This window comes from Lampetra planeri, unplaced genomic scaffold, assembly GCF_965212315.1.
Source record: "Lampetra planeri unplaced genomic scaffold, kcLamPlan1.2.h2 scaffold_220, whole genome shotgun sequence".
NCBI classification, from domain to species: domain Eukaryota; kingdom Metazoa; phylum Chordata; class Hyperoartia; order Petromyzontiformes; family Petromyzontidae; genus Lampetra; species Lampetra planeri.
The window spans coordinates 80,349-99,612 of NW_027614968.1; the positions used below are offsets into that span (position 1 = coordinate 80,349).

Below are 19,264 nucleotides of genomic sequence, written 5' to 3' on the forward strand. Positions count from 1 at the left end.
AAAGTCATCACGTAGAAGGGAAATAATAAAATAATAAAATTTAAACATAATAAAATGATTCTTTTATAATAAAAATAAAACATAATAAAATTAAAAATTTCGATTTAAAGCTTTCGTGACTGCAGGGATTCATCTTCTTGGTTCTTTCGGTGAAGTCGTCACGTAGAAGGGAAATAATAAAATAATACAAACATAATAAAATTATTCTCACGACGTTTCGGCCACAACGCAAGCAGCCGTCCTCAGGTGAAGAACAGGTCTGAACAGGTCTGTCGGAAAGACAGCGTCTCATTCAGACGCTGTCTTTCCGACAGACCTGTTCTTCACCAAAAGACGGCTGCTTGCGTTGTGGCCGAAACGTCGTGAGAATTATTTTATTATGTTTTATTTTTATTATTTTATTACTTCCCTTCTACATGACGACTTTACCGAAAGAACCAAGAAGATGAATCCTGGGGACAGCCTACCCGCAGCTGACGGGATCCCACACTTGCGGTCGAAAAAGAAAAACAAACGAAGTGAAAAAAAGTACCAAAGAGACACAACCACCACTCGCTGTTGGCGCCTGGAATGTGCGCAACTTTGGATGGATGCGTCCGGATCAACAAGAGCCGAGAGACGCACCGCCCTCGTGGGCAGAGAACGCGCCGGACACAACGTGGTTGTTGCTGCCCTGAGCGAGACCCCGACTGGCCAAGACTGGACAGTGGGTGCAGGTGACACATTCTTCTGGAACGGACGAGGCCAGGAGGAGAGACGCGATGCCGGTGTTGGTTTTGCAGCAAAAAAGAAACACCACCTGGTCAACCAACCCAAGGGTATAAAACGACCGTTTAAATTACCTTAAAGCTCCACATATTGGGTAAAAAATTAACCCGTAAAAACTAAGTTTTTCACTATAAATCCTTTATATGCGTGGCATCGGTTTTATTTTATTATTCATTTCTGTTTTTCTTGAGTAAGAGTTTCATTTTTATCACATTGGTATTTTAAATTAAATAAGGAAAGTCGTATACAAGGACATTGGTCTTTGAAACGGGCGGCTAGAGTCCTCTCGTCCTCTGGCTTGAGATGGCTGCCACCTATGGGTCAGATGATTGCCTGCCACCATTAAGCAATTGGTCATTAAATATAATATTTTTGTCCTAAAAAGTGTACAATTTTGGGAAAAAAATTTTTCACGAAAATTAATTGTCACGCACAACGAGTCTGTGTGGAAAATGTCAGCTCGATTGGATCACGGGAAGTGGGTTAAAAAACGACCGAAAGATTTGCACGGTCCTAAGCAAGCAAGTGAACTTAATATAAAGGATTTAAAAAAAATAAAAACCTGGTCAACCAACCCAAGGGTATAAAACGACCGTTTAAATAACCTTCTTGGTTCTTTCGGTAAAGTCACGCAGAAGTGAAGTAATAAAATAATAAAAATAAAACATAATAAAATAAAATTGTATCATGTTTTCTATATAGTGAGAATTATGTATAATGCTTTATTTTAATTATTTTATTATTTCCCTTCTACGCGACTTTGCCGAAAGAACCAAGAAGATGAATCCCTGCAGTCACGAAAGCTTTACATCGAAACGGAAGTCCTCGGCAAGGCCAATGTCCCCAGCATCCACACCTTGCTTGCGAAGGAACAGCTGAGAGATGGACTGGCCACGTGGCCAGAATGGCCTGCACGAGACTGCCAAAAACAAGTTTTCTTTGTAGTAGTAGGTGTTTACCTTTTAAACTGGTACAAAACTGACACCTTTATACAAGGCATCATGTTTGCAATAACCGCAACACAAGCAGTCAACATGCAAACAAAAAGAAACAACTCTGATGATGATGATAATGATATGCGCTGTCCTTGAAGTTGATTGGTCCACACCCGAGACAGCTTTTCTTAGAGCCTAGTCTCCATTGGTGTTGGACCAGATGACGCCAAAAGGCGTACAACTCAAAGACAATGCACCATCAGAGTATTGAGAGCTCGGGGCAAGCATCTACACTATGGGAACCTCATTTTCCAGTAAAAATATGATAATTGTTTTTTTACCCTTCTATCTGGCAACAAAACTGACACCTTTTTACAAGGAGTCATGTTTGCATAGACCACAATACCTGCAGTCATAATGCAAACAAAACACACAACTCTGATGATGATATGCACTGTCCTTGAAATTGATTGGTCCACACCCGAGACAGCTTTTCTTAGAGCCTAGTCTCCATTGCTGTTGGACCAGATGACGCCAAAAGGCGCACAACTCAAAGACAGCGCACTGTCAGAGTATGAGAGCTCGGGTGAAGCATTTACACTATGAGACATCTCCTTTAGCAGTGGCAAAATATAGTGATAGGTTTTTACCCTTTCAACTGGTACAAAAACTGACACCTTTATACAAGGCATCACATTTGCAATAATCACAACACAAGCAGTCAAAATGCAAAATATAGTAATAGGTTTTTACCCTTTCAACTGGTACAAAAACTGACACCTTTATACAAGGCATCACATTTGCAATAACCACAACACAAGCAGTCAAAATGCAAAATATAGTAATAGGTTTTTACCCTTTCAACTGGTACAAAAACTGACACCTTTATACAAGGCATCACATTTGCAATAATCACAACACAAGCAGTCAAAATGCAAAATATAGTAATAGGTTTTTACCCTTTCAACTGGTTCAAAAACTGACACCTTTATACAAGGCATCACATTTGCAATAATCACAACACAAGCAGTCAAAATGCAAAATATAGTAATAGGTTTTTACCCTTTCAACTGGTTCAAAAACTGACACCTTTATACAAGGCATCACATTTGCAATAATCACAACACAAGCAGTCAAAATGCAAAATATAGTAATAGGTTTTTACCCTTTCAACTGGTACAAAAACTGACACCTTTATACAAGGCATCACATTTGCAATAATCACAACACAAGCAGTCAAAATGCAAAATATAGTAATAGGTTTTTACCCTTTCAACTGGTACAAAAACTGACACCTTTATACAAGGCATCATGTTTGCTATAACCGCAACACAAGCAGTCTAAATTCAAATCAAAAATGGTAATGACATGCACCGTCCTTGAAGTTGATTGGTCCACACATCTTCTTTGGCGAGCTAAAGAATGGCAAAGCGAGCGCAACGTGGCCCCAAAAACCACTACAAAGGACACCCCCCAAAGCTTCCTTGAAGAGCTTTGGATTCTACCTGGAAAGCTGGGAACCCCCTAGCACAGGACCGACCTGCCTGGAGAAGAAAAGTCCTGGACGGTGCAGTCCTCAGTGAAAGTAGGAGAAGCTCCTGCGCCATCTTCAAGGAGGCAGCAGCGCAAATCTACCAAACAAGACTTGTGGCCGAACCTCAGAGCTCTACATCCTCCCTGACCTGTCCAGTGTGTCACAGAGAATTCCGGGCTCGTATCGTCCTGTTTCAGCCATCTGCGCACCAGATGTCGCAACCGGGTACCCGATACCCGGCTAACCGTACCCGGCCAGGTATCGGGTAGGGTACGGGTACCCGTTTGCGACCCTGGTGCGGCCGGGTACGGGTACGGGTAGGCCGTGAGTCACTGGTGAGTCACCGTGTGTCACTCATTTCCCAACCTCTTGTCTCTTCTCACAATTCAAGTTCCTAGAATCAACGCACCCGCGCCTGCAACATGGCTTCATCCCAGGAGGTCGCAATCGGGTACCCGTAACCGTACCCTACACCCGGCCGGGTACGAGTAGCCGGGTATCGGGTAGGGTACGGGTACCCGTTTGCGACCCTGGTGCGGCCGGGTACGGGTACGGTTACGGGTAAGGAATCAAAACCCGTTTGCGAACTCTGCTGCGCACTCATCGAAACCCAACAAAATGGACAAACGTGCCATGGTCATCATCAACTATGATGGACAAACAAGAGAGAGGGACAATACGAACAGTTTGAGTGTGTTAAGAGGGAGAGTCATCGGGTATTGAATAATAATAATGGTAATGTTCATACATTTATTTAAAACCTCTTGTGCAACTGACAAACAAAGATTGCCTTTGTGTGCACGTGAGCTACTCGCTTCTAACAGCACTTGCCCCTACAGCCCTGCTGGAGGCTACCTGGGGCATCTTTGTCTTTGTGTGTAACAGCACTTGCCCCTAGAGCCCTGCTAGAGGCTAATTGAGGCATCTTTGTCTTTGTGTGTGTAACAGCACTTGCCCCTAGAGCCCTGCTAGAGGCTAATTGGGGCATCTTTGTCTTTGTGTGTGTAACAGCACTTGCCCCTAGAGCCCTGCTGGAGGCTACCTAGGGCATCTTTGTCTTTGTTTGTGTAACAACACTTGCCCCTAGAGCCCTGCTAGAGGCTAATTGGGGCATCTTTGTCTTTGTGTGTGTAACAGCACTTGCCCCTAGAGCCCTGCTGGAGGCTACCTAGGGCATCTTTGGCTTTGCACAGCTGCTGCAGCTGTTACATTGGGCAGCTGGGCCAGTTAGGGGCTAAATTATAAATGATAAAACATTATTGTGGAATTGTAGTTTAAGTGTTTTAAATAGGTCTATTGTAAGAACTACATTCTATTATTGTTAAGTTGAATAAATTATAAACGCTATTGTAGTATGATGGTATTAATGTTTTAAATAGGTCGATTGTAAGAACTACATTCTATTATTGTTAAGTTGAATAAATTATAAACGCTATTGTAGTATGATGGTATTAATGTTTTAAATAGATCTTTTGTAATAATTACATTATATTGTTAAGATGTCTACAATATAAACACTAGTGTAGTATCATCATTATATAGTTTTATCGTTTTAAATAGGTTCTATTTTAATAACTAAATTATATTATTGTTAAGATGTCTACAATATAAACGCTGATAATTGTTTTTTTGCCCTTCTATCTGGCAACAAAACTGACACCTTTTTTACAAGGAGTCATGTTTGCATAGACCACAATACCTGCAGTCATAATGCAAACAAAAAACACAAATCTGATAATGTATGTGCACTGTCCTTGAAGTTGATTGGTCCACACCAGAGACAGCTTTCCTTAGAGCCTAGTCTCACATGGTGTTGGACCAGATAACGCCAAAAGGCGCACAACTCAAAGATAATGCACCAGACAGAAGGGTAAAAAACCAATTATCATATTTTGCTACTGGCAAATGAGGTTCCAATGGTGTAAATGCTTCAACCCGAGCTCTCATACTCTGATGGTGCATTGTCTTTGAGTTGTGCGCCTTTTGGCGTCATCTGGTCCAACACCAGGGTGAGACTAGGCTCTAAGGAAAGCTGTCTCGGGTGTGGACCAATCAACTTCAAGGACCATGTGAGACTAGGCTCTAAGGAAAGCTGTCTCGGGTGTGGACCAATCAACTTCAAGGACCATGTGAGACTAGGCTCTAAGGAAAGCTGTCTCGGGTGTGGACCAATCAACTTCAAGGACCATGTGAGACTAGGCTCTAAGGAAAGCTGTCTCGGGTGTGGACCAATCAACTTCAAGGACCATGTGAGACTAGGCTCTAAGGAAAGCTGTCTCGGGTGTGGACCAATCAACTTCAAGGACCATGTGAGACTAGGCTCTAAGGAAAGCTGTCTCGGGTGTGGACCAATCAACTTCAAGGACCATGTGAGACTAGGCTCTAAGGAAAGCTGTCTCGGGTGTGGACCAATCAACTTCAAGGACCATGTGAGACTAGGCTCTAAGGAAAGCTGTCTCGGGTGTGGACCAATCAACTTCAAGGACAGTGCATACATTATCAGAGTTGTGTTTTTTGTTTGCATTATGACTGCAGGTATTGTGGTCTATGCAAACATGACTCCTTGTAAAAAAGGTGTCAGGTTTGTTGCCAGATAGAAGGGTAAAAAAAACAATTATCATATTTTTACTGGCAAATGAGGTACCAATGGAATATAAACACTAGTGTAGTATCATCATACTATAGCATTAATGTTTTAAATAGGTCTATTGTAATAACTACATTATATTATTGTTAAGATTAATATGTTATGTTAATCATTAAGACTTACAATGGAATTACACATTATAGTACGACTAATAAGTTTATGTTAACAGCTAATTACATTATACATCATTAGTTATAGGTACAATACACTCTATAATCTATTAGGCTGTGTTAGTAACATATAAACATTATACCACTACTAATAAACATTATACTAACATACTAAACAAATAAACATTATATTATTAAGACGTTATGTTAACTAATTACATTATATACAAAACTACACATGGATAACATTAACACACACACACATCATCAACATCATTTTATCATTAACTTAAAAACACATTTTACATTCACTAACTAACTAAATAAAAACCACACCACGTTCTAAAACATCACCCCGCTTATATTTTCGATATTAAAACATTTATTCCAGATGCATTGCCCTAGATGTTGTACTGTACCGCATCGCTGCCTCTATGTGACCCATCGTTCGATTTGATTTCTGGGAGGAAATCAAGAGCTCAAAAAGCGCTTTGTCAGACCCAGCTAGAGACTACCTGGGGGATCTTTGTCTGTGTGTGGGTGTGTAACAGCACTTGCCCCTACACGCTGCTAGAGGCTACCTTGGGGGTCTTTGTCTGTGTGTGTAACAGCACTTGCCCCTACAGCCTGCTTGAGGCTACATGGGGTAGCTTTGTCTGTGTGTGGGTGTGTAACAGCACTTGCCCCTACAGCCTGCTAGAGGCTACCTTGGGGATCTTTGTCTGTGTGTGGGTGTGTAACAGCACTTGCCCCTACAGCCTGCTTGAGGCTACATGGGGTAGCTTTGTCTGTGTGTGGGTGTGTAACAGCACTTGCCCCTACAGCCTGCTTGAGGCTACATGGGGTAGCTTTGTCTGTGTGTGGGTGTGTAACAGCACTTGCCCCTACAGCCTGCTAGAGGCTACATGGGGTAGCTTTGTCTGTGTGTGGGTGTGGAACAGCACTTGCCCCTACAGCCTGCTTGAGGCTACATGGGGTAGCTTTGTCTCTGTGTGGGTGTGTAACAGCACTTGCACCTACAGCCTGCTAGAGGCTACCTAGGGGGGGGGGACCTTTGTCTTTGTGTGTAACAGCACTTGCCCCTACAGCCTGCTAGAGGCTACCTAGGGGGGGACCTTTGTCTTTGTGTGTAACAGCACTTGCCCCTACAGCCTGCTAGAGGCTACCTAAGGGGGGGACCTTTGTCTTTGTGTGGAACAGCACTTGCCCCTGCAGCCTGCTAGAGGCTACCTAGGGGGGGGGGACCTTTGTCTTTGTTATAGGAGCACTGGGGAAAGACAAAGGCGGCCGGGCGAGGTGATGCTACACTAAAGACAAAGCTCCCCCAGGTAGCCTCTAGCAGGCTGTAGGGGCAAGTGCTGTTCCACACACAGACAAAGCTAGGGGTGGGTGGTGATTGCGGTGGTGGTGGTGACTGTGGTGGTGATGGTTGTGGTGATGATGGTGGTGGCTGTGATGGTGGCGGTGATGATGGTGGCGGTGATGAAGGTGGTGGTGATGGTTGTGGCGGTGATGGTGGTGGCTGTGATGGTGGTGGCTGTGATGGTGGTGGTGATGGTGGCGGTGATGGTGGCGGTGATGGTGGTGGTGGCGGTGATGATGGTGGTGGCGGTGATGATGGTGGCGGTGATGAAGGTGGTGGTGATGGTGATGATGGTTGTGGTGATGATGGTGATTGTGGTGATGGTGGTGGTGGCGGTGATGATGGTGGCGGTGATGAAGGTGGTGGTGATGAAGGTGGTGGTGATGGTGATGATGGTTGTGGTGATGATGGTGATTGTGGTGATGGTGGTGGTGGCGGTGATGGTGGTGGTGGCTGTGATGGTGGTGGTGATGGTGTTGGTGGCGGTGATGGTGGTGGTGGCGGTGATGATGGTGGCGGTGATGAAGGTGGTGGTGATGGTGATGATGGTTGTGGTGATGATGGTGGTGGCGGTGATGGTGGTGGTGGCGGTGATGAAGGTGGTGGTGATGGTGATGATGGTGATGATGGTGATTGTGGTGATGATGGTGATGATGGTGGTGGCTGTGGTTGTGGCTGTGGTGGTGATGGTGATTGTGGTGATGATGGTGATGGTGGCTGTGATGGTTGTGGTGATGGTGGCTGTGGCGGTGATGGTTGTGGTGGTGGTTGTGGCTGTGGTGGTGATGGCTGTAGCTGCTGTAGCTGCAGTGGTACCTGTGGTAGCTGCTGTAGTAGCTGTGGTAGTAGCTGCTGTAGCTGTAGTAGCTGTGGTAGTAGCTGCTGTAGCTGTAGTAGCTGTGGTAGTAGCTGCTGTAGCTGTAGTAGCTGTGGTAGTAGCTGCTGTAGCTGTAGTAGCTGTGGTAGTAGCTGCTGTAGCTGTGGTAGCTGTGGTAGCTGCTGCTGCTGCTGTAGTAGCTGTGGTAGCTGCTGCTGCTGCTGTAGTAGCTGCTGCTGCTGTAGCTGTAGTAGCTGTGGTAGTAGCTGCTGTAGCTGTAGTAGCTGTGGTAGTAGCTGCTGTAGCTGTAGTAGCTGTGGTAGTAGCTGCTGTAGCTGTAGTAGCTGTGGTAGTAGCTGCGGTAGTAGCTGCGGTAGTAGCTGCTGTAGTCGCTGCTGCTGTAGTAGCTGTGGTAGCTTTAGCTGCTGCTGTAGTAGCTGCTGCTGTAGCTGTAGTAGCTGTGGTAGCTTTAGCTGCTGCTGTAGTAGCTGCTGCTGCTGTGGTAGCTGTGGTAGCTGTGGTAGCTGTGGTAGCTGTGGTAGCTGTGGTAGCTGTGGTAGCTGTGGTAGCTGTAGTAGCTGTGGTAGCTGTGGTAGCTGTAGCTGGTAGCTGCTGAGGGCTGCGCGATTCTGAGGCGGCGAGGGAGGCACCCACTGGGCTAACGGTGCAGACTCGCTCGCGATTCCCGCCTTTTTTACCCCCCGCTCATTAGCATAACCACGCCCCCACCCAGCTCATTAGCATAACCACGCCCCCCCCGGCGCCCCTCAATCACATTAACATAACAGCCCCTCCCCCACCACGCCATAATTAACATAACCACGCCCACCCCCGCCTCAATGATATTAACATAACCACGCCCACCACGTCATAATTAACATAACCACGCCCACCCCCGGCGCCCCTCAATGATATTAACATAACAGCCCCCACCCATCCCCACCACGCCATAATTAACATAACCACGCCCACACGGAATTAACATAGACACGCCCCCCAACCGTGGAAATTAGCACCGCCCACCGCCCCCCCCCCCCCTTCCCTAGGCGTTCATTAAAATTAACATAACCGCTCGCCCAATCAGAGACAAGGAGCCGAGCACCCGCTCATTAACATAACCACGCCCACCCACAGCATGGAAACCCGCGCTCCATAAAATTTGCATACTAATGAGCCGCGCCCAACACGACGAACAAAGGGAGCTCCCAGATTTGAACGTGCTCATTAGCATAAAATTTACATAACCACGCCCACTCATTAGCATAACCACGAAGTGCCCTCCCCCGCGTCAGATCGTGCGACGATCCCCATTGGTTTAGACTCACGCGCGAAAAAGGCCGACGAAAATATAGGCCACGCCTCCCGCTTTCGAGGCCACGCCCCACCGATAAAGCCACGCCCACAAACCAATCCCATGGCCCCCCCCCACAACGGGCTACCACCCCCCCCACCCCCACAATTTTCCACAAATCTCATTGGACGAAGCTCGCCCCACTTGGTAGACCACGCCCCCCTCCCACCTTCTCGTTCCCTGATTGGCCGTCACGCACGTGGGGGGGGGGGTGCGCGACCGCTCGACCAATCGCGGTGCCGTCGCTGAGATTTATTTGAGTGGGCGGAGCTACGGCGCCGACACAATCCGCCAATAGGATGCGGAGCTCAGACCACGTGATCCAATGATTGCGGAGCGTTGAGATAATTTATGCATGAACAAGCCCCCGTCCAATGGGAAGACGATATGCAAATTATCGTGATGACGATGGCGCGCCGCCATGTTGGGTAGGGAAGGAATGCATTTATCCCTATGGGGGTTGTACGCTTGAGGGTGGGCGCCATGTTGGGTAGGGAGGAATGCATTGATCCCTAAGGGGGTTGAACACTTGAGGGTGGGCGCCATGTTGGGTAGGGAGGAATGCATTGATCCCTATGGGGGTTGTACACTTGAGGGTGGGCGCCATGTTGGGTAGGGAGGAATGCATTGATCCCTATGGGGGTTGTACACTTGAGGGTGGGCGCCATGTTGGGTAGGGAGGAATGCATTGATCTACATGGCGGTTGTACACTTGAGGGGTGGGCGCCATGTTGGGTAGGGAGGGAATGCATTTATCCCTAAGGGGGTTGTACACTTGAGGGGTAGGCGCCATGTTGGGTAGGGAGGGAATGCATTGACCCCTATGGGGGTTGTACACTTGAGGGGTGGGCGCCATGTTGGGTAAGGAGGGAATGCATTGATCCCTATGGGGGTTGTACACTTGAGGGTGGGCGCCATGTTGGGTAGGGAGGAATGCATTGATCCCTATGGGGGTTGTACACTTGAGGGTGGGCGCCATGTTGGGTAGGGAGGAATGCATTGATCTACATGGCGGTTGCACACTTGAGGGGTGGGCGCCATGTTGGGTAGGGAGGGAATGCATTTATCCCTAAGGGGGTTGTACACTTGAGGGGTAGGCGCCATGTTGGGTAGGGAGGGAATGCATTGACCCCTATGGGGGTTGTACACTTGAGGGGTGGGCGCCATGTTGGGTAGGGAGGGAATGCATTGATCCCTATGGGGGTTGTACACTTGAGGGGTGGGCGCCATGTTGGGTAGGGAGGAAATGCATTGATCCCTATGGAGGCTGTACACTTGAGGGTGGGTGCCATGTTGGGTAGGGAGGGAATGCATTGATCCCTATGGAGGCTGTACACTTGAGGGGGTGGGCGCCATGTTGGGTAGGGAGGGAATGCATTGATCCCTTAGGGGTTGTACACTTGAGGGGTGGGTGCCATGTTGGGTAGGGAGGGAATGCATTTATCCCTATGGGGGTTGTACACTTGAGGGGTGGGCGCCATGTTGGGTAGGGAGGGAATGCATTGACCCCTATGGGGTTGTACACTTGAGGGGTGGGCGCCATGTTGGGTAGGGAGGGAATGCATTGATCCCTATGGGGGTTGTACACTTGAGGGTAGGCGCCATGTTGGGTAGGGAGGAATGCATTGATCCCTATGAGGGTTGTACACTTGAGGGTGGGCGCCATGTTGGGTAGGGAGGAATGCATTGATCTACATGGCGGTTGTACACTTGAGGGGTGGGCGCCATGTTGGGTAGGGAGGGAATGCATTTATCCCTAAGGGGGTTGTACACTTGAGGGTAGGCGCCATGTTGGGTAGGGAGGAATGCATTGATCCCTATGAGGGTTGTACACTTGAGGGTGGGCGCCATGTTGGGTAGGGAGGAATGCATTGATCTACATGGCGGTTGTACACTTGAGGGGTGGGCGCCATGTTGGGTAGGGAGGGAATGCATTTATCCCTAAGGGGGTTGTACACTTGAGGGGTAGGCGCCATGTTGGGTAGGGAGGGAATGCATTGACCCCTATGGGGGTTGTACACTTGAGGGTGGGCGCCATGTTGGGTAGGGAGGAATGCATTGATCCCTATGAGGGTTGTACACTTGAGGGTGGGCGCCATGTTGGGTAGGGAGGAATGCATTGATCTACATGGCGGTTGTACACTTGAGGGGTGGGCGCCATGTTGGGTAGGGAGGAATGCATTGATCCCTATGGGGGTTGTACACTTGAGGGTGGGTGCCATGTTGGGTAGGGAGGGAATGCATTGATCCCTATGGAGGCTGTACACTTGAGGGGGTGGGCGCCATGTTGGGTAGGGAGGGAATGCATTGACCCCTATGGGGGTTGTACACTTGAGGGGTGGGCGCCATGTTGGGTAGGGAGGGAATGCATTGATCCCTATGGGGGTTGTACACTTGAGGGTGGGCGCCATGTTGGGTAGGGAGGAATGCATTGATCCCTATGAGGGTTGTACACTTGAGGGTGGGCGCCATGTTGGGCAGGGAGGAATGCATTGATCTACATGGCGGTTGTACACTTGAGGGGTGGGCGCCATGTTGGGTAGGGAGGGAATGCATTTATCCCTAAGGGGGTTGTACACTTGAGGGGTAGGCGCCATGTTGGGTAGGGAGGGAATGCATTGACCCCTATGGGGGTTGTACACTTGAGGGGTGGGCGCCATGTTGGGTAGGGAGGGTGTGTCCACAAAAGGTGGCAAGTCCCCCCCCCCCCCCCCCCCACGTAAGATGGCGGCACCGGACGCACAGACTTCTGAACGGAGAAACTTTCGTAGACTTTAATTCTTGTTCCAAAGCGCGGGGTGGTTTCGATGCACACAGGGAGACACACGGGAAGACACACGGGAAGACACACGGGAAGACACACGGGGAGACACACGGGGAGACACACGGGGAGACACACGGGGAGACACACGGGGAGACACACGGGGAGACACACGGGAAGACACACGGGAAGACACACGGGAAGACACACGGGGAGACACACGGGGAGACACACGGGAAGACACACGGGGAGACACACGGGGAGACACACGGGGAGACACACGGGGAGACACACGGGAAGACACACGGGGAGACACACGGGGAGACACACGGGAAGACACACGGGAAGACACACGGGGAGACACACGGGGAGACACACGGGGAGACACACGGGGAGACACACGGGGAGACACACGGGGAGACACACGGGAAGACACACGGGGAGACACACGGGGAGACACACGGGGAGACACACGGGAAGACACACGGGAAGACACACGGGGAGACACACGGGGAGACACACGGGGAGACACACGGGGAGACACACGGGGAGACACACGGGAAGACACACGGGGAGACACACGGGGAGACACACGGGGAGACACACGGGGAGACACACGGGAAGACACACGGGGAGACACACGGGGAGACACACGGGGAGACACACGGGGAGACACACGGGGAGACACACGGGGAGACACACGGGGAGACACACGGGGAGACACACGGGGAGACACACAGGGAGACACACAGAGAGATGCAGGGAGACACAGAGAGACACACAGGGAGACACACGGGAAGACACACGGGGAGACACACAGGGAGACACACAGAGAGATGCAGGGAGACACACGGGGAGACACACGGGGAGACACACAGGGAGACACACAGAGAGATGCAGGGAGACACAGAGAGACACACGGGGAGACACACGGGGAGACACACAGAGAGACGCAGCGAGACACAGAGAGACGTGTCTCTCTCCCCGTGTCTCTCCCCGTCTCTCTCCCTGTGTCTCTCTACCCGTGTCTCTCTCCCCGTGTCTCTCTCTCTCTCCCCGTGTCTATCTCCACGTGTCTCTCTCCCTGTGTCTCTCTCCCCGTGTCTCTCTCCCCGTGTCTCTCTCCCCGTGTCTCTCTCCCCGTGTCTCTCTCCCCGTGTCTCTCTCCCCGTGTCTCTCTCCCCGTGTCTCTCTCCCCGCGTCTCTCTCCCCGTGTCTCTCTCCCCGTGTCTCTCTCCCAGTGTCTTTCTCCCCGTGTCTCTCCCCCCGTGTCTCTCTCCCCGTGTCTCTCCCCGTGTCTCTCTCCCCGTGTCTCTCTCCCCGTGTCTCTCTCCCCGTGTCTCTCCCCCCGTGTCTCTCTCCCCGTGTCTCTCCCCCCGTGTCTCTCTCCCCGTGTCTCTCTCCCCGTGTCTCTCTCCCCGTGTCTCTCCCCCCGTGTCTCTCTCCCCGTGTCTCACTCCATCTGTTCCTCTGTCATCGTTGAGACGCCATGGCCTGTTGGGAAGACATCACATGACTGTGTGAGTGGGGTGAGTGGGTGGGTGGGTGAGTGTGTGGGTGAGTGGATGAGTGTGTGGGTGAGTGGATGAGTGTGTGGGTGAGTGGATGAGTGTGTGGGTGAGTGGGTGGGTGAGCAAGTGGGTGGGTGGGTGAGCAAGTGGCTGGGTGGGTGAGTGAGTGGGTGGGTGAGTGAGTGAGTGAGTGGGTGAGTGGGTGGGTGAGTGAGTGGGTGAGTGGCTGGGTGAGTGGGTAGGTGGCTGGGTGGCTGGGTGGGTGAGTGAGTGGGTGGCTAGGTGAGTGGGTGGGTGGGTGAGTGGGTGGGTGAGTGGGCGAGTGGGTGAGTGAGTGGGTGGGTGAGTGGGTGAGTGAGTGAGTGGGTGAGTGAGTGAGTGGGTGAGTGAGTGGGTGAGTGAGTGGGTGAGTGGGTGGGTGAGTGAGTGAGTGGGTGGGTGAGTGAGTGAGTGGGTGAGTGGGTGGGTGAGTGAGTGGGTGAGTGGCTGGGTGAGTGGGTAGGTGGCTGGGTGGCTGGGTGGGTGAGTGAGTGGGTGAGTGGCTGGGTGAGTGGGTGGGTGGGTGGGTGAGTGGCTGGGTGAGTGGGTGGGTGGCTGGGTGGGTGAGTGAGTGGGTGGGTGGGTGGGTGGGTGGCTGGGTGAGTGGGTGGGTGAGTGAGTGGGTGGGTGGGTGAGTGAGTGAGTGAGTGGGTGGGTGGGTGAGTTAGTGGGTGAGTGGATGAGTGTGTGGGTGGGTGAGTGGATGAGTGTGTGGGTGGGTGGGCGAGTGAGTGAGTGGGTGAGTGGGTGGGTGGGCGAGTGAGTGAGTGGCTGGGTGAGCGTTGTTGGTGAGCTCCTCACCGCAGCGCTGACGCAGCGACTCAGCTGCTGGAACTCTCTGTGGCAGGCGGCCCGCGTGACGTCACTGCGGGCGGACGAGTCGAGGGTCAGACGCACACAGCGTCCGTAGAGCGCCGCCTGCAACACAACAACAACTACCACCACAACCACAGCTACTACTACCACTACCACCACAACTACCACAACTACTACAACTACTACCACAACTACTACAACTACTACCACAACCACAGCTACTACTACCACTACCACCACAACTACCACAACTACTACCACCACAACTACCACAACTACTACAACTACTACAACTACTACCACTACAACCACCACAACTACCACCACCACAACCACCACAACTACCACCACCACAACCACCACAACTACTACCATAACCACCACAACTGCCACCACAGCTACCACCACAACCACCACCACCACAACTACTACCACAACCACCACAACTACTACCACCACAACTGCCACCACTACCACCACAACCACCACCACAACTACTACCACAACCACCACCACAACTACCACCACAACCACCACAACTACCACCACAACCACCACAACTACCACCACAACTACTACCACCACAACTACTACCACAACTACCACCAAAACTACCACCACAATTACCACCACCACAACTACCACCACAGCTACTACCACAACCACCACCACCACAACTACCACCGCAACCACCACCACCACTACAACCACGGCCACCACTACCACCACAACCACCACCACTACAACCACGGCCACCACTACCACCACCACCACAACCTCCACCATTACTACAACCACCACCACAACCACGCTGTGTATGCTAATGAGGTTGCCGTTATGCAAATTTTATGCAAATGAGTGATGTGTGGGAGTCACGTGCCTCCTCAGCGCACGCCGCCACGTGACCGGGGAAGCGTCCAATCCGCGCGCGCGCCCGGGCCCACGCACCGCCTCCTCCCGCCGCCGCCGCCGCCCCCACAGCTCCGCTCATCTCCCTCCGCCGCACCGAAAATTAAAATAGTCCGCCCGGTTCCCCGCTCGTCAAAGATCTTTCTCCCTCACGCCACAGAAAGACAAAAAAAAAACCAGCAGCTGCTGCTACTGCTGCTGCTGCTACTACTACACGGGAACGAAACTACGCCACGCGCGCGACAGATAAAAAAAAAATTATTTTACAAAAATTTTAATAAAATAGTCCGCCCGGTTCCACTCCCGTCAGAGAACTTTCCACCCTCACTCCACAGAAAGGCAAAAAAAAACCCCAGCAGCTGCTACAAGGAGACAAAACTTCTGGCACGGGCGCGAGAGATTTTAATAAAAAACAAAGTAAAGAAAATTAAACTCAAAAAAATAATTAAAAATTAAGTCCGCCCGGTTTCCACTCCCGTCAAATAACTTTCCACCCTCAATCTAAATTTGAAAGTCCCCCCAAAAAAAACCCCAGCGGCAGCTGCTACACGACAACGAAACTCCGCGACGGGCGCGCGAGAGAGAAATTAAAAAAACGAACTAATTGAAAATTAAAAATAAACAAAAAAAATACAAAAATGAAACTGCGCTCAGCCGCATGGAACCTCGAGAAACATCGCAAGGCGTGGGGGCCGCCATCTTACCTGGGGGTAGGGGGGAGCACGTGACTTCCGGGTGGAGACTTCCGGTGGAGGGGGGGGTGCAGTGGTTAGCGCACTGTGTGTGGGGGTGTGGAGAGCGGTGGTGCAGTGGTTAGCGCAGTGTGTGTGGGGAGTAGTGGTGCAGTGGTTAGCGCACTGTGTGTGTGAGTGGGGAGCGGTGGTGCAATGCTTAGCGCACTGTGTGTGGGGGGGGGGGAGTGGTGGTGCAGTGGTTAGCGCACTAACCACGCGTAGTGTAGTGTATAGTGTAGTAGTGTATAGTGATGTAGAGTCTAGTAGTGTCGTGTATAGTGTAGCATACAGTTGTGTAGCGTATAGTAGGAGTGTACAGTCGCGTTGTCTAACACATTGTCCTGCTCTGGAGGGAGCTGGTAGTGACGTTGGGTTGCTCGGTCGATGGCCACCAGGGTCAACAACGGCCAGGGCGGCGTGGTGTATTCCGCAAATACTGTATGGCCGACTGTGAGGGCGGGCACAAGCCAGCGTGAGTAGGTTGAACGTTGAGTTTTATAAGGACACCACAGGGTGAGCAGCCCCTCCCCACCCAGCCCCACTCCACACTCACTCCCCTCCCAGCCCAACCCAGCCCTTCCCAGCCCAACCCAGCCCCTCCCAGCCCAACCCAGCCCCTCCCAGCCCAACCCAGCCCCTCCCAGCCGTCCCACCCAGCCCCACCCGTCCCACCCAGCCCCACCCCTCCCACCCAGCCCAGCCACACCCGTCCCACCCAGCCCCACCCTCCCTCCCCACCCAGCCCCTCCCTGCACGACGGACACAATAATCCCGTGGGCTGGTGTAACCAGGAGGTTCCTAGCAGTAAAATAGTTCTATTTCGATGTAAAGCTTCTTTCGTGACTGCAGCAGGGATTCATCTTCTTGGTTCTTTCGGTAAAGTCATCACGTAGAAGGGAAAATAAAGCATAATAATTGTTATATTTTTATTATTTTATTATTTCCCTTCTACGTGACTTTACCGAAAGAACCAAGAAGATTGTTACGTTTATTTACGTAGTTTTTGTGTATAAATGTTTGTGTGTGCAAATTCTTGTCAAGGCGCTCTTCTTCCACCTCCAACCCAGCTTAAATAGACGCTCCAAGCTTGCTGGTGTTTCATTATTCACCTGAGGACGGCTGCTTGCGTTGTGGCCGAAACGTCGTGAGAATTAATTTATTGGTTTATTTTTATTATTTTATTATTTCCCTTCTACGTGACTTTGCCAAAAGAACCAAGAAGATGAATCCCTGCAGTCACGAAAGAAGCTTTAAATCGAAATTGTTTTATTTTTATTATTTTATTATTTCCCTTCTACGTGACTTTACCGAAAGAACCAAGATAATAGTTCTCGTGTTGTAAGTGTATAGGAGTGGTGTATTTTAGTGTGGTTTGTTGAACTTCTTTAACACCACACGTAGCCGACCGTACTAAAAAAAAAAATCGGTGTGCGACAAAACGAAACGCAACAGAAGCAGCAGCAGTTCAAGGGAGCGAGTTTGCCGATCGAGTTTTTGACGACGACGCTGTGAAAGTGACGTGGACCTTCCCAGGGTCTTCCTCGTTCCGCAAGAGCGTTCCAGACGGCCGCAGCGTTTCTGCAAGCTCCGCTCGATGCTGCGGTGGGGCTACGTACGGTAAGTTCCACACTCACGACTCGACTCAGCCACTCAATCAATAACTCAAACTCAACTACACCTCAACTCAGCCACTCAATCAATAACTCAAACTCAACTACACCTCAACTCAGCCACTCAAACAATTCAGCCACTCATACTACTCAACCCAGACACTCAACCTCAACTCAGCGACTCAAACAACTAAACTCAGCCACTCAACAACTCAGCCACTCAACCTTAACTCAGCCCCTCATAAACAACTCAGCCACTCAACAACTCAGCCACTCAACCTCAACTCAGCGACTCAAACAACTAAACTCAGCCACTCAACAACTCAGCCACTCAACCTTAACTCAGCCCCTCATAAACAACTCAGCCACTCAACAACTCAGCCACTCAACCTCAACTCAGCGACTCAAACAACTAAACTCAGCCACTCAACAACTCAGCCACTCAACCTTAACTCAGCCCCTCATAAACAACTCAGCCACTCAACAACTCAGACACTCAACCTCAACTCAACCACTCGGCCACTCAAACTCAAACCAAACACCTCAAACAACTCCACACATTCACTGCGCACAGAAATCACCTCCGGGGGGTGGTGGTGGGGGGGCACAGCTTTGAACAAAATAATCGGCACGCGGGGAGGAGAGAGTTCGCGTCTGCTCAGCTCTGTTTATTGTCTAACGAGCTCCGTTAACCAAAACGAGAATATCAATAATAATAACAACAACAACTATGCCAGCAGGAGAGGGGGGGGGAAACTTAACATTTGACGCGGTGGGAGAAAGGGGGTGGGGGGGGCAGCTGCCTTGCCAACCCCCCCCCCCCCCCAATATCGAAATACAACTGCGGAATGTTTTCACCACAGCCACCACGACCACCACCACCACCCACACACACAGCGTGTAGGCGAGACAGCCCCCCACCCACACAGCCTCATGGAGAGCGTGGGGAGAGAGAGCGGCACAAGGGAGAGAGTGGGGGGAGAGCGTGGAGAGTGGAATGAGAGAGAGGAGAGAAACGGTGCCTTGAGACAGTGGCGAGTGGGACACGTGGTGGTGCTGGTGGGGAGAGCGAGGGGAGAGCGAGGGGAGTGGAATGAGAGAGAGGAGAGAAACGGTGCCTTGAGACAGTGGCGAGTGGGACACGTGGTGGTGCTGGTGGGGAGAGCGAGGGGAGTGGAATGAGAGAGAGGAGAGAAACGGTGCCTTGAGACAGTGGCGAGAGGGACACGTGGTGCTGGTGGTGGGGAGAGCGAGGGGAGAGTAACTATCAACTCGCCTCTTCCCTCCCTCCCTGATAAAATGAAATAACAAAACTAACAAACTCCCGGCAGCGGAGAGACGGCCACATCAGCACTCCCG

At 50.7% G+C, this 19,264-nt stretch overlaps 1 protein-coding gene across 1 annotated transcript in view; it reads right to left on the bottom strand.

The window, feature by feature from the left end:
* The window catches only part of LOC144740479 (fascin-like), a 51,832-nt gene extending 43,490 nt beyond the window's left edge, over window positions 1–8,342 (bottom strand). Inside the window, exon 1 of the mRNA XM_078623332.1 lies at window positions 8,174–8,342. The gene's annotated coding sequence lies outside the window, so the exon portion shown is untranslated. The remainder of the gene's footprint in view (window positions 1–8,173) is intronic.
* Window positions 8,343–19,264: the final 10,922 nt, after the last annotated feature.